Source organism: Lissotriton helveticus, chromosome 4_1, assembly GCF_964261635.1.
Source record: "Lissotriton helveticus chromosome 4_1, aLisHel1.1, whole genome shotgun sequence".
NCBI lineage: Eukaryota > Metazoa > Chordata > Amphibia > Caudata > Salamandridae > Lissotriton > Lissotriton helveticus.
The window spans coordinates 1,083,084,138-1,083,099,222 of record NC_136063.1 but is presented as its reverse complement, the minus strand read 5'-3'; the positions used below and the strand labels follow the sequence as shown (position 1 = coordinate 1,083,099,222).

The following is a 15,085-nucleotide window of genomic DNA, read 5'->3' as shown; positions in this document are numbered from 1 at the left end:
AGGTAGGAGGAGGACGCCGAATGGTGGAAACATCCTGAACAGCCCCTTGAAAAACTGCAGAGTGACTCTGGAAGAGTAGAGAGAGGAAGAGCCATCCTGCCGAAAACGAAATATTGCCGCTAGGAAGACCTTCAAAGTGGAGTGGCAAAGTCCTGATTGAGCCAACTGCAGAAAGAACCTCAGAAGCTGAGCAGGAGAAGAGTGCACAGGATGGATGTTGGCAGATGCACACCACTGACAGAACCTTTTCCATTTTAGCTTGTAAGTCTTTACTGTGGACGGAGCTCTCGCATTGGCAAGAACGTCTCTACATGCTGGTGAAATGTTCAAGTGGGCAAATTCAAGGTACTCCGGTTCCAGGCCGATAATTTGAGAGAGAGAGGGTCCGGATGGCAGATCTGACCCTTGTCATTGTGAGGAGATCCGCTCGAGGACGAAGGAGGATGGGTTGGCACTGTGAGAGAAGCAGCAGTTCCGAGAACCACGCTTGTCGAGGACATCTGGGAGCGATCAGGAGAATGCGGCACGGCTGTCTCCACATTTTCCACAACACTCGAGTAACCAGCGGGATTGGCGGAAAAGCGTAGGCGAATAGATTGCACCAGTCCATCAAAAGGGCATTCCCGCACGACCCTTGATCGGGAAGCCAGCTTGCATAAGACGGGCATTTCCGGTTCACAGGGCTCGCAAAAAGATCCATGTTCGGGCGACCCCATAGCCGAAAGATGAAGTCCAGAGTCGGCTGATGCAACTCCCACTCGAGGACGCGGACCTGCTGAGGGAATCCGCTAGGACGTTGAAGATGCCTGGTAGGTGAACCGCTGTCAGGGTAATTTGGTGACGGAGTGCCCAGTCTCAGATGCTCTGTGCCAGCTGAGAGAGGAGCGGTGACTTGGTGCCGCCCTGTTTGTTTACATAGTGCATACTGGTGGTATTGTCGGTTTGAATGAGCACCGATTCTCCCTGAAGCAGAAGACGGAAAGACTTGAGCACAAGGAAAATGGCCATTAGTTTGAGTCTGTTGATGTGCCAGGAACGTTAGACAGGGTCCACTTGCCCTTTATGGATAGCCCGTGAAGATGTGCGCCCCAACCTCCCAGGGAGGCATCCGTGGTAAGGACGAGTTCTGGAGCAATGGTCAGGCAAGAAGTACCTGCAGCGATGTGGAACGGTTGAGCCCACCAGTGGAGAGCGGACCTCATCCGAGCGGTCACCAGGACCAAATCGTTGAAAGAGCCGGTGACCGGACGCCACTGTTTGTCCAGTTCCTCCTGAATTGAGCGACTCTTGAGCCTGCAGTTTGGGATCAGGGAGATGCAGGAGGACGCCATCCCGAGAAAAGATTTCAATACACGAACTGAAACTGACCCTTTTGAACGAAGGAGAGCCACTAGGTGTAGAATCCGCAGCTGACATTCGTGAGACACGAATGCCTTCACCAGCGAAGTATTCAGGGTGGCGTCTAGAAAGGTCCTGGAGGGAGCTGGATCGAACTGAGACTTCTCGGTGTTGATGGACAGACCGAGGGAGTGGAATAGAGTCTGACAGAATCGAGTGTCCAGAGACGCCCGATGACGAGATTGCGACTTGATGAGACAGTCGTCCAGGTAGGGAAAGATTTGAACCCCCTTCAAACGTAGATGTGCCACCACCGGGGCCGGAACTTTCGTGAAGACGCGAGGGGCGGAGCGAAGGCCGACAGGCAGAACCTTGAATTGAAAATCTCTGCGCCCTACCCAGAAGTGCAAGTACTTCCGGGGTCTTGGAAGTATCGGCACGTGGAAATGGGCGTCCTGGAGATCGATGGTGGTCAGGAAGTCGCCCTCCGAGAGAAAGCGGAGAATTTCCGCGAGCGTGAGCATGCGGAAGGATTGGCACTTCAGGTACTTGTTTAGGGCCCATAAGTCGAGGATCGGACGCCATTCGCCGGACTTCTTGAGGACTAGGAAAAAACAGGAATGGAATCCCATCTCCTTCTGAGACTTGGAAACCACTTCGATGGCACCTTTCTCAATCATGAGTCGAATTTGTTGAAAGAGCTCCTTGAGGTGAGCCGGAGGTGGACCAGTTGGAGGAGTATTTGGAGGGAACTTGACAAACTCCAAAACATTGCCTTTTGACACAATGTCCAGCACCCAACGGTCCAAAGTGATTGAAGACCAATTGGAAAAGAAAAGGGAGATTCGACCTCCAACTTGGAGCGGGGAAGGCAAGTCAGTGCTTCTTAGAAGCGGAGCCTCTGTAGGAAGACTTTTCTCTGTACGACTTGGTAGACTGTTGCCGATAGGACTGCTGTGACTGGAAGGAATATCTCTGATTTCCTTGACCATAGGAGCGGTACTGGTTGGATCCGCCGCGAAAAGAAGAGGAGGTGCCGCGTCCACCATGAAAAGGCTGCTTGCGAAACTGCAAAGTGCCTAGGGCACGAGCCGTCTCGGTGTCCTTTTTGATGGTTTGAAGTGCGTCGTCCACATGCTGGTCAAAGGGCGATTCGCCGTCATAGAGCATGTCGAGGATTTTCGCCTGAACCTCCTGGCGAAAAAAGAAAGAACAAAGCCAGCCCTGACTACGTAAAACAGCTGCCCCCGCAAGCGGACGAAAACCAGTGCACGCAATGTCCACAGAGCAGTCAATCTCTGATGGCGCTCTCTGTCCCTCCTGAAGAATCTTGAGAACCTCTGCTCTGGAGGGCTCAGGAATGAGGTCGATAAAAGAAGACATATCCAACCACATCTGGCGGTTGTAGCGGCCCAGAATGGCCAGAGAATTTGCAGCCCTCACGGTGGTAGAAGGCATAGTGGAACATTTTCGCCCAATGGCATCAAGACGACGTCCTTCACGGCCAGGAGGTGCAGTAATAGGAGAAGGCGGATTCCTAGAACGGCGCTGTGTGGCCTGGGTGATCATGGAATCGGGTTTAGGCTGCGCTACCAGGCAAGTTGAAGAACCCTGGGGCGCCCTATATTTCTTCTCCAAACGAGGAAGAAGCGCCGGAATAGAATTTGGCGTCTGCATCAGTTTGACACCCTCATTCCAGATAAAGTCAATAATGGGCACTGCACGGACCTGTTTAAGAGGTTGACTCTTGAAATCATAAAGAAAACAGTCCTCATCCTTCAGAACCATAGGGAGTTTAAAGCGCAGCACCGCTCGTTCCATAAGTTGGTGAAAACCAGCTATATCAACAGGGGTGGAATCCCCTGGACCCGAAGGGGGCGGCGACGGTGTTTGGATCTGATAATCGTCCCAATCCGCCATGGTCCCATCATCATCATCAACTTCGCCGTCTTCCCAATCTGGGAGAACGTCATCATCCTCATAAACAGTTGCCTGAATCTGAATAGATGGTGCAGATGGACCGATGGCGCAAATGGCCCTGGCAGTGCAGTAGAGGAAGGAGCCGCTGTAGTTTCAGGCACCGTAGACTGAGGAGATCCATGGTGAGACGGTGGAAATCGTCTATTATAATCCTCCAACATGTATTGGAGATTAGAAATGAGGGAGAGCGTTATTTGTGCTGTGGGAACCGGAGTAGAAGGTTCCTCTTCATGGAAGTAATGATCTTCCTGATCGTCCTCATAGTCCTGACATTTTATGACCAGGTCCGAAGGGCTTCGAGTTGCCCGAAATCTATCATCTTCCTCCTCATCCGAACCAGAGTCATGCTCCTAACCTGTGGCAAAAAGAGGAGATGGAAGCTGAGAGTGACGAGGAATCGGAAGTTGATCCAAAGACACATGTCGACGTTGGAGCAGAGGGTCAACAGCAGGAGTCCCAGAACCGGATGATGAAATTGGCACCAGAGGCAATGATGCGAAGGTAGACGTCGGCGACAGTAACTCCGTTGACGGAACAACCACTGTCGATGACGATACCACCGCCGTCGACGAACCCGCCGTTGATGGAGCCACCGTCGACGGAGCCACCGACGACGAAACAGTCGTCGACGGAGCGGAGCACCCGCCGAAGAGGAGGCTCTCTTCACAGAAGGCGTCGACGAAGATTTTGACGTCGACAAGATTCCCTTTTTAGACGTCGACGAAATCGGAATCGTCCACGAGACAGATTTGAAGCTCACACACACCATCGACGACATCGACGCAGCCGCCGTCAACGACCCGCTGGCACGAGTCGTCATCACTTTCGTCGTCAGAGAGCTAGAGACGGCAGATCTCGTCGTCGGACAGACTATCAATGCTCCCGTCGACGATTTAGCACGTTTTTTTGTGGAAACATGCGTAGAAGGAGCCGTGGACCCCTGAGAGTCAGATCTAGAGGGCGTAGGCGCAGCAGGAAGAGGTGGAGACACAACAGGAGCCTTCTGGAGTTGAAGCTTCCTCTTCTTTAGGAATGGAGATAGCAAGCCCTGCACACTGCTACGCTTAGAAGTGGCTCTAGACACACCTGACGCAAGGCTTTCTGCATCAGAAAGAGGTGAATCCTTATCCTTCAACCTCTGCAACCACAGGAGGAGACGCCCTTCCCTGTCCTTAAGGGTCTTGGTTGAGAAAGTCCTGCAAATTTTACATTTGCCTACCTCATGCTCTGGATAGAGGCAGTAAATACACTTCTTGTGAGGGTCCTCTGAGAAGAGCCGCAATTTCCCACAAGAAGCACATGGTCGAAACAGACTTCTTACTTGAAGACATCCCAAAAACTAGAAATCCACAAAGAAATTGAAAAAACTGAGCAGAGCTCAGGGAGACTCCCTTCACACGGCGTGCCGTAGAAAATCTGAGGGCCTGAGCCTCTAAGGAGAAGGTTCTAGAAGGGGGGCTTGCGCCTGATTGGCTGCAGTTCGGACTAGCATAATGACTTGGATATGCTATGAAAGTGCTTTTTTCTTTTAATGTATTCCAAAGTGTTAATGCTAACCTTGGTACTTATGAGTATTTATGGTTTTAGAATGTATGCAATTATGTTTTTATATAAATATATGATTGGTTTTATTGCTATTTTATTTACCGTGGGGCTCCCACTTCGACGACGGGGAATATTCAAGCATGTGAATCTATGAATGACAGCCCAATACTGGAGAAATACATAACTATATAAAGCAAGACAGAGTGGTTGCAAAGTGGCCAGATTGGTTTTATAAACATCCAAACACATCAGCCTCACTACAGACTTTGCAGTGAAGCGCTACTTTTGTTTTCTCGTCTTTCTTTGAACAGCATTGTTGTCCCCAGGTGGGGAAGTGTACCATTCCTGGATGTATTGCAATACCTGGTTGATGGGTGGATTGGAAAACAAAATGTGTACCATGTCTCTATGTTTATGGATCTGGTCTTTTTAAACCATACTGGTTACGTTTTGTAAGGATATTAGCAATGGGCATTGAAACGGTTCCCTTCAGGGCCCTGTAGTCATGGCCTTAACTTTTCAGGTAAAACCATTCGCGGATTTCTGAATAGTGAGTGAGAGATCGCTAAGGTAACCATGTTGTTTCTGCTTACATTTCTCATGCTTTACTTAATCTTGCATTCCCTATGAGTGTTTGCTTTTACTTTTTTTTTTAGGCAGCATATTACTCTTATCAGGTGCATAATTTGAATTGAGCCACATTCAAGTGTTTATAGCGGGCACTATTAGGTTGTATCTGAAGGCAGTGCCAGTTTCTCTCAGTGGGGCAGTATGGTGTTCAGTGGGGGAGAGGATGTGGCACTATGGCCAGAGCTGTCAAATTTGGAACTGGGGAACCGGGTTCAGCCTTAATGACCAGTCCACCAGACCACTCTACTGAGGGAGCATATTCCCATGCTAGAACTTAGAAGCCCTGATGTCTTAGCACAAGCAGGTGTACCCTAGTGGTGTCCATTGTGGGTTAACCTTGAAGGCCTGTCCACCACAATCCATACTAAAGTTCATCTCCAGTTTTGCAGGCAAGCCTACAAAGCAGCATACCCTAGAGCAACAGTGATCCAGTCACACTGACTGTCACCGAGGTCACATGAACCTTGAGCAGGTTAGGGCGGTGCGAACGGTGTGACCGCACTGGGTACCGGGTGGGTGCGTAGTGTTTGCAAGTATATTATGGTTTTTTAAAAACTTGCTGCCTCCTTCCTGGCCTCCAGCAATTATCAGCAATACTAAAAATGTCATGATAACTTCGGTGATTAATGTTCTTCCTAAAGAGAGACCGGAATCGGAGTTTTGTCTAGTGGAAGGGTTGACTCCTGGAAAGGTAGCACAGAGGGTTAATGTGCCTGCTGCAAGGAACATGTACCATGCAGATCACAAAGTGCACGTAATGTTAACTAGGTTAGTAGGTCACTGCTTTTGTCAGAGAGATCCTTTTGTTACTTGCAGTTTATAAGTTAAAATCCTAACATAGATCAGTGAGCTATTAAACTATACTGCCTACTAGTATGGTTGTCATGTGGCTTCTACACTTTGTAGTCCTTTGTCTTATGTAACATTTCCTATACAGTTATTTACAGACATGTAAATGATAGTTTCTGTGTAGTGTGTGTGCTGTAAAGTGCTCTGACACCGTATACTGTATGAATGGCGCTGTAAATCAAATTAAATGCATCTGAGAAAGAGTGTGGTTATGGAGACTTGAGGGGGACTGTTAAAGGGTGGTAGTGAGGGAGTCCGAGGCGTAGGTGATATTTGGGGACTCCAACAAACATTGTTGCACCGGCCGACACCAGCACTAAAGCCGCCCTGCCATTGAGGCCAGTACGCCTCACCGATAGGTACCTCCATCGGCCTTGTTTCAGCAGTAGTAGCTGCAACTCACCAAGGATCGGGAATGCAGGATTTGCACGCACACCTAACTAAGTTTGCAAACTTCACAGTCGCTCTGCTTCATGCACAAGCACTTTTAACATGTGCTACCTGCACTGGTTGGAAAAGTCGGGTGGAAAAGGAGAGACGAGGCAGGACGACCGTGTACTTCGGGAACATTAACAAAATAAGACTTTGGCAACTCTGAGAGCGAAGAATCGAAAGGAACTCATCATGTACCGTATATGAAAAATATGAAGATTTAAGAGCACACTCTTTTCGGGAACAATAAAGGTGATCAAAAATGAGAGCCATGGAAAAATAACTACCTCGTCCTGCCCTACGCATTAAGACAAAGAATCGTCCCTTAAACGACCCATCTGTGATGAATCTGGGAGCAACGAAAAATGAAAGCCTCATCATTATAATCATTTTGTTCTGTCGTATAAACTAAGATAAAGAATAGTCCCCAAAAACGAAGCATCCACAACAAATCTGGGGCATTGTTGATTTGTGTCTAAAGAAAAGTGAATACCTGCACGTAAAAGATATTGGATACAGTGGTGCATCGTCGAGTTCAAGGTACCCTGCGCACACACGTTGAGGGGAGAGCAAAACTCTTTCTGATCTAGTCCTGAGGAAGGTGGTCTGAACCCAACGAAACGCGCGTAGACCTGGCGTGGACATCACACAAATAATATCTGTGTTACCTCAACCTTAGAAATTGTTTAGAATTTGGTAGAGTGTAGAGTTGTATGAATGAGTAAGTGTGCATGTTGGTTGGTGTGTGAAAAACAGGGTGTCAACTTTTCATTGTAAATCATTAGGTTTTTTAACACATTGCAAAAATCATGGTATTGTTCACTGAATTTTTATTATTGATTGGATTATCACTCATGTTTATGAACTGATGTATACATAAGAAAAGACTCAAAAAGGAAAAAAAACATTTTAAAATATTTTTGATATATTACAAAAGAAAAAAGAAATAAAATATGTAAAATAAGAGAACGAATATTGTTGTACCTATATCAATTTGAAGGTTATTTGATTCACTTTGTGAGCTTTTGCCGCAAAAGAAACTATGATTTGACCACGGGGAATATCAGTATATATTTCTTTGCAATTGTTGTCCTCTCTTTTCCCTGGTCATTAAAGTAACCATAGAGGGGGTCCCAAAATTAATGTAGCTACCTGCACTGGAGCCACTGGAATTATGCAGCAATGGGGGACAAAATGATGCTGCAGTGTTGACTAAATTATGCAACAAAAAAGGCTGCAGACATTTTTACACGTTGAGTCTCTGCAAAGATTCTGCCTCATTAGTATCAGTATAACATAAATGCAGCAGTGAGAAAGGTGATCAGTCAACCTTTGCAAAGGGCCGTCCACTTTGCAGCAACTCAAGTCACTTTTTTTAGTATATTTTTATCCGTTTGAGCTACAAAAATGATTAGTTAAAACTGTAATATTTGGCTGGACTCACAGGCGGATGACGCATTGTCCTGAAGGGAACAGGGGTGGCACCTAGGGCTCCAGGTCAGGGCCGCCGTCGGGGGGCCCTGTAGGACTTGCGTTGCACTGGGCTCTTTTGGCTATGGCTATTCTACGATGGGGCATGCTGCACTCTTGCCATGGGGAGTTTTTGAGCGGTGGTGGGCGGGGATTATGATTTATCTGTACTGCTGGGTTCAACATTGGAGGTCTAATGGGGCTTTGTCAATGTGTGGGGGGCGGGGTCTGTCGGGGTAGGTGGGTTCCTTTCATTCTTCATTGAATCTGCGGCTGATTTTCTTTGTAAATTTTCTATGAACTTCCGCTGCTAACTGATGTGCACATGTTATGGAGCTGGTTTTTCAATATAAAGATTTAAAAAGAAAGAAAAAAAACAAAACTGTAATATTATGCAGTGGATGATGTATTATGTGGCAAATATGGCAGAGCCATAATTATATTGAAAACATTTGCAAACTAGGATATTTTGCCATTCATGTTTGAACTGCTCTTGTGGAAGGAAGGAAGGAGAAATGCTAATGAGAGAAACTGCATGGCTTGGAGACAAATGGCTTGTGATTCCACTTTTTTTTTTTAACAATCTTTATTGATTTGAATGCTCAAGATGGACATACAGTAACACATTCTAATCTCAATTCTGCATACATGTAGTCGTTCGTCTAATGGGTAGGATATCTTGTCACATGCTTCTTACATACTTTTAGTTTGGTGTAATCCAAAACGGTCAGGATCACAACTATTTGTTTCGAAAACCATGTTTAACGCAGTTTATAAATGCTTTCCGATGTGTACTACACATCTCATTAACCCTCATAACGTTGAAACTTAAAACTTAACATAAGTCATCACAATTCGCTCTCCATCACATTGGTACATTGAGTAACCCGCCACCCCAGAAATCCCTTGTCCCGCCACTCAACATAGCTAATTCAGAACAATACCCCTTCTGATCCTGGAAATTCTGCAAGCCACCACCCAGTTATCTACTCGTCTTCCTCTTCTGAGTCCAGATCCTCTCCTTCCGGAAGAGGTTCACAGATCTCCCCCCTATACACATTCCATGCTGCCCACACCTTGTTCCATTTGCGGGGGCAGGTTCTGACCACATAAACCTCCCTTTCTGTGACCATCAGCATGTCCATGTTGTTAGCCCATCTGTGCGCTGTAGGCAGTTCTGGCGCACCCCACTTCTGCGCAATGTCCCGTTTAGCCACTGTAATGGCCAGCGTAGCCCAGATCAGCCCATATCTATCCAGATCATTGGGATCCCATATGTTCAACAAGCATCTGCGAGGTTCTGGTAGAACAGAGATTTTAAGCGCTTGTGAGACAGTGCGCACGACCTGCTTCCAAAATTCTTGTATCTGTGGGCAGTCCCATAACGTATGAAACAGAGTCCCCTCCTCCCCGCACCCCCTAAGGCAAAAAGGGTGGGGCGCTCTACGTATTTTATGGAGTAGCGTCCTCGTGTAGTAAATGCGGTGGAGAATTGTGAGTTGTATTAATCTGAATTTAGCTGAAATGCCAACTTCTCTCGGGGAGGCTAGTGCTTCATTACATTCTGCCTCATCAACCTCACCCACCTCCCCGACCCATTTCTCTTTTAGTTTCAATGTGGGGTCTTCCAGGTTGTTGACTAGTTTTTTGTACGTGAGTGAGGTCGCTCTCTGTTGCATAAAGTCAGTAAGCAGCCTATCCTCTAATGGGGAGGACTTTGGTAGCTCAGTGCCCGCCGGGACCGCCTGCAGCAGCGCGTGACGTATCTGCACATATCTAAACGTTTCTGCGGGGCTCAGGCCATATTGTTGCTGAAGCTGTGGGAATGTGATCACTGTTCCCTTATATCATAGGTCCCCCACTGTGGAAATTCCAATGTAGTCCCTTTGTTTAAAGCCTTTACAAGACCTGAGGTTCCCTAGTGATTTCGTGTCCCATAGCGGTGTTAGTTTGGTGATTTTCCCCTTCCACCCCAACCGTGTTTGTGCGATATGCCATAGGGCCACCGTGTGCTGCGTCGGTCCCAACAGTTTTTTGACACGTTGTTTGTTATACAATACAGAAAGCATGCCCTCTGTTCCCAGTTGTGACCAGTCCGCAGTGTATGCTGGATCATTCCGTGGGGCGTGGATCCACTGGTTAATTATTTTAAGCTGGGCTGCCCAGTAATATAGTTGAATGTTAGGTAGAGCAATTCCCCCCTCGTACCAACTTTTAACCAACTTGTCGTACGCTATACGCGCCGGACCATTATTCCAGAGTAGGTTGGAGATCAGCGCTGCCACCTGTTTGAAGTACCTCGGTGTGACAAGATATGGGGTGTTCTCCAGTACATAGAGGAACCGGGGGAGCGCCATCATTTTATACAGTGCCGCTCGTCCGAGGAGAGTCAGTGGCAGGGTCGCCCAGTGTTTAACGTCTGCGCGCAGGCGTTCCCATAGGTGGTTTTAAGTTTTTATCAAAAAATTCTGTGTCAGTCTTTGTAATGACAATGCCCAGGTATTTAAAGGAGTGTGCCGTCAAAGCCAGGGGGCAGTCCTCCTGCAACACCGGCTCCGGACCCTTCAGTATGTATATTACCGACTTAGACCAGTTCAGGGTATAGCCTGACGATTTTCCATGCGTGTTACAGATATTTAATAAGGCCGGGATCCCGTTTTCCGGTTCAACCATGTAAATGAGCATATTGTCCGCGTATAGGGAGATTCTATCCTCCCATCCATCCTCCCACGTGATCCCCCTGAGCAATGGTGTTGTTCTAATCAGGACAGCTAGGGGTTCTAGTACTAAGGCAAAGAGTAAGGGCGACAGAGGGCACCCCTGTCTAGTCCCCCGCCCCAGCGGGAATGTCCGCGAGATGTGGCCACTCGCCACCACCTGCGCTACCGGTTTCGTGTAGAGTAGTCTTACCCATGCTATAAAGTTCGGTCCAAAGCCCATACGAGCCAGTACTGCAAAGAGGTATTCCCACTCCACTAGATCGAAAGCCATTTTGGCATCAAGGGAGAGAATTACTGCCTTTTCAGGGAGAAGGTGCGCACGTGCCATTACCCCATGGACCCGCCTGAGGTTCAGTGCTGTACTCCTGTGAGGCATAAAGCCTGACTGATCAGGGTGGATCAGCGTCTGTAGATGTTGTATCAGACGGTTAGCCAGTAGTTTTGCCAGAACCTTGGCCTCTACGTTTAGCAGAGAAATTGGGCGGTATGAGGTGCAGTCGGTCGGAGGCTTTCCGGGCTTCAGTATGGCCACAATCGTGGCTGTACGCTGGTCCAGCGGCAATTCTGCCTTATCCCGGCTCTCCAGATACATATCTAGAATTGGTTTGCTGAGGTCGGAAGCCATCGACTTATACCACTCCACCGGTAGTCCATTGGGACCCAGCGCTTTACCCGACTGCAGCGCCTGAACCGCCAATTGAACTTCATCTACTGTCGGTTCAGCCTCTAGTTCCTGTCTCGCCTCGTGTGTGAGCCCGGGGATAGCAATGTTCTCAAGCGAGAGTGATGCCGCTGAGGCAGTGATGTCATGTTCTGGGGTATATATCGCTTGAAAATGGTGCGCCAAGGTGCGTACTATTTCTTCTGGGTGTGTCTGCAGCTGCCCGTTATGTGCGTGGAGCCTCTGTATCCCTCTATTATTACCCCCTCGCCTATCCAACCATGCCAACATTTTCCCGGCCTTATCGCCTACATCATATATTCTATGCGCTGTGTTTGTGATATATCCTTGGACTGTTGTCTTCAGGTGGGCCTGATATTGCTGCTGTCGCAACTGCAGGGAGTGTGCTGATTCCGGGGTGGGATTCGCCATGTGTGTGTTATTTGCGTTGTGGAATGCCAGTTCGAGTTCTGTGAGATCCTGTCGGGACTCTCGTTTGTGACCTGTTATGGCTGCAATTGCTTCCCCCCGCAGGACCGTTTTGTACGCCTCCCATAGATCCGTGGGAGAAGAAACCGTTCCTGCGTTTTCTTCAAAATAGTGTGTGGTCGCCAATTTGAGTTTCTTCCTAATCTTAGGGATCTTCAAATAGTTGGGGTATAAAGGGTAGATTCTAGCGCACTTCTTTTCTTTGGTAGTGAGTGACAGGTGATTCCACTTTTAAGCGTATTTGGGACATTGTGTGATTGGAAATATATCCCACTTTGTGAATGTACTTAAATGCCAATAACTCCTATTAAACCTTAAATAATCAAGTATATCCATTGGTTGAATTAAATAACACAATAAGCTGCAACTGGTCAGAGAAATGCCAAACAAATGCTAAAAATTGGGATATTTGGCACATTATGGCCTCACCTCTGACTCCACCCACTGATCCAATCCTTGGGTTATCCCCGCCCTCGGAGTCTCCGCCCACAGTTCCCCTACTTTTTTCCCCCCACTTCGACCACTGGTTATATTGCTTCACTATTCACATCTAGCGCCTACAGAGGGCAGGAGGACTTTCATTGGACGATGTCCAAAACATTGAGTGCATCTGAAATTCACATTATGTTCTCCTCCCCTTCTGAGGAAAGCTCAGTTGAAATGTAATCATGTGACCACATGGAGGCGATGATATGTTGCTTTCATTTCCCCATTAGGTATGGGTGTTGGCAATCCTATCATTTTTGAGTGAGACTTTTTTACATAAGCTCCCAATAACGTCCCGGGAGCAAGTCATTTAAAAATATAACATTGCCGACTTGGGCTCTACAACTTCAATTTTTGTTGTGCAATTCTTACATTTCAGTAATGTAGACTTACCCGGTCTGATTTTCTGGATTTTTCTTATTACTAAGTTATATTTATATATCTAGATTTTTTTTTTTCAAACAAAACTCCTGCCAGTGTAGTTATTTATTTGTATAGTTAGTTAGCACTGTGGTTTTCTGGTGGACAAGTTGTGTAACCTGGCTGCAAGATAACAAATTAATTTAAATGTTACAAATAGTGCACCGAAACACTTTGTGAAACAAAATAAACCAAAATTGCTATACCCCACCATTATACAAACCTAAAACCATATGGGGTAAAAGTATGAAGAAAATAGAAAAGTGTCAACACTTCAACTTCATAGCAAAACACAGGCCCACGACATTTTCACAAAAAAATAGCACCACTCACATCAAAATCTACACCAGTAACAAATATTAATCAAAATGCTTGCAACAACCAACTCTTCCAATGTTCCCAGTGAAACTTCACTACAAATTCCTAAGAACAGTGCTCCCAAAAATTGCCCAAAAAGTACCACTCAAAATAAAACCTCAGGCAGGAAGTACTCTCTTGCAATCTACAGAGACAGATATCCGGATGCTGCGACGGGTGCACACAAACAGATAGATGGGAGTGTGCATTAGAACTAAGGGTGGGCGGAATTTGCGTAGTCGTGCTACGCAAAGCTCCACGAAATGGTAAAAAATCTCCGCGAACACGTGGAATCGCTTGTTCCACCCATTCGCGATGCTTTTTTCCTGTTCGCAAACACACACTTCGAAATTGCGAACAAGCAAATAATTCTGCGTTCTCCGCGGAATGCGAAATTACCCAAATTCCGCAACTTCTGCGAGCGGAACGGAATTTACCGCCCAGGCCTAATTAAATGTCTCAACTTTACCACACTACTGCCAAAAGAAACAAACTGGGACAGGTACCCACACTGAACACACGACAGCAGAGTATGTTTTACTTTGTTAAATGTTTTAGAAAAATGGCACAATTTTCTACAACAACAAAGAGGCAAGGCACTCATCAACACATCAAGGAAATTTGATACAGCTCTCCATGCTCGGCAGGATAAATTGGTACACAAATTAGGTCTATGAAGACGACCACCTCCATCTATCTCCCCAACCCACCACATTCCAGTTCTACAGCAAGAAATTATTCTAGGACTACAGATTTCTAGTCTAGGCAAGCACAACCCTCGCGAAGCATAGGATATTAAACCATTGCAGCACACCGGAACTCATTATCACCGCTCAGACTCACTGGTGACTCATGCGGTCGGCTAAAACTCCTGCACTGACCCACTGTACACCCACCCAGCAATTAAGCTCCTCGCACATCAGACAGCCTTTTCATGGACTGGAGGGCATGACGTCGTTTGCTAACAGCAGGGGCGGCCTTATGCATGTGCACCTGCACAGGGCCGCTAAACCCCAGGGGCCTCCACGTCAATATATATCCTTAATATATTAATCCTCTGAGGATGGATACATATTTATGTGGCGGCCCCTAGCAGGGATTTGGCGGCCTCCGGCTCTGTTCCACTTCCAAACACCCTGACCCCCCCCCTCTTCCGGGGCCCCGCCCGGACCCCCTCTTCCGGGCCCCTTACCTACGCTCCCTGCCCAGGGCCGCCATGAGCCCTGCTAACAGTACCTAGTGGGCGGTTATGAGTGCTCGGTTATTTTCCTTCTTGACAACATTTTCAAAATTGTAGCCAACTTGACAGTGTTATAACTCAAAAGTATCTTCATAGTTATAGGACTCAGGCAGGATTGATCAACTATATCAATTATAAAACCGGTTGCTTCTATAAACAGTTTTAAAGGATATGCAGGAAAAGGGAATAACAAAAGATGTAGCTACCGCTTCACTTATCCTCTGGCAAAATGACAGTCCACTTAGGGTAGCATGCCTAATATTCTAGGAGACAGAATACATGATCCAAGCCGAATATAACAAACTGAGCATGATTACCGACACGGGGTAACTCTATGCAGTTACAACCCACAAGTAACATATCTGCTTTTAGAATGTTAACAGATTATGCTAACACTTTATATTTTTGTCTGGAGTAAAATATGAAATCATAAAATGATTAACACTTATATCGCCTATTAAAAGACTT

General features: G+C 46.8%; 1 protein-coding gene across 1 annotated transcript in view; it reads right to left on the bottom strand.

Moving 5' to 3' along the window:
- CLPTM1L (CLPTM1 like) overlaps window positions 1-15,085 on the bottom strand; it is a 1,937,019-nt gene that overhangs the window by 1,664,771 nt on the left and 257,163 nt on the right. The gene's annotated exons all lie outside the window — the stretch shown is intronic.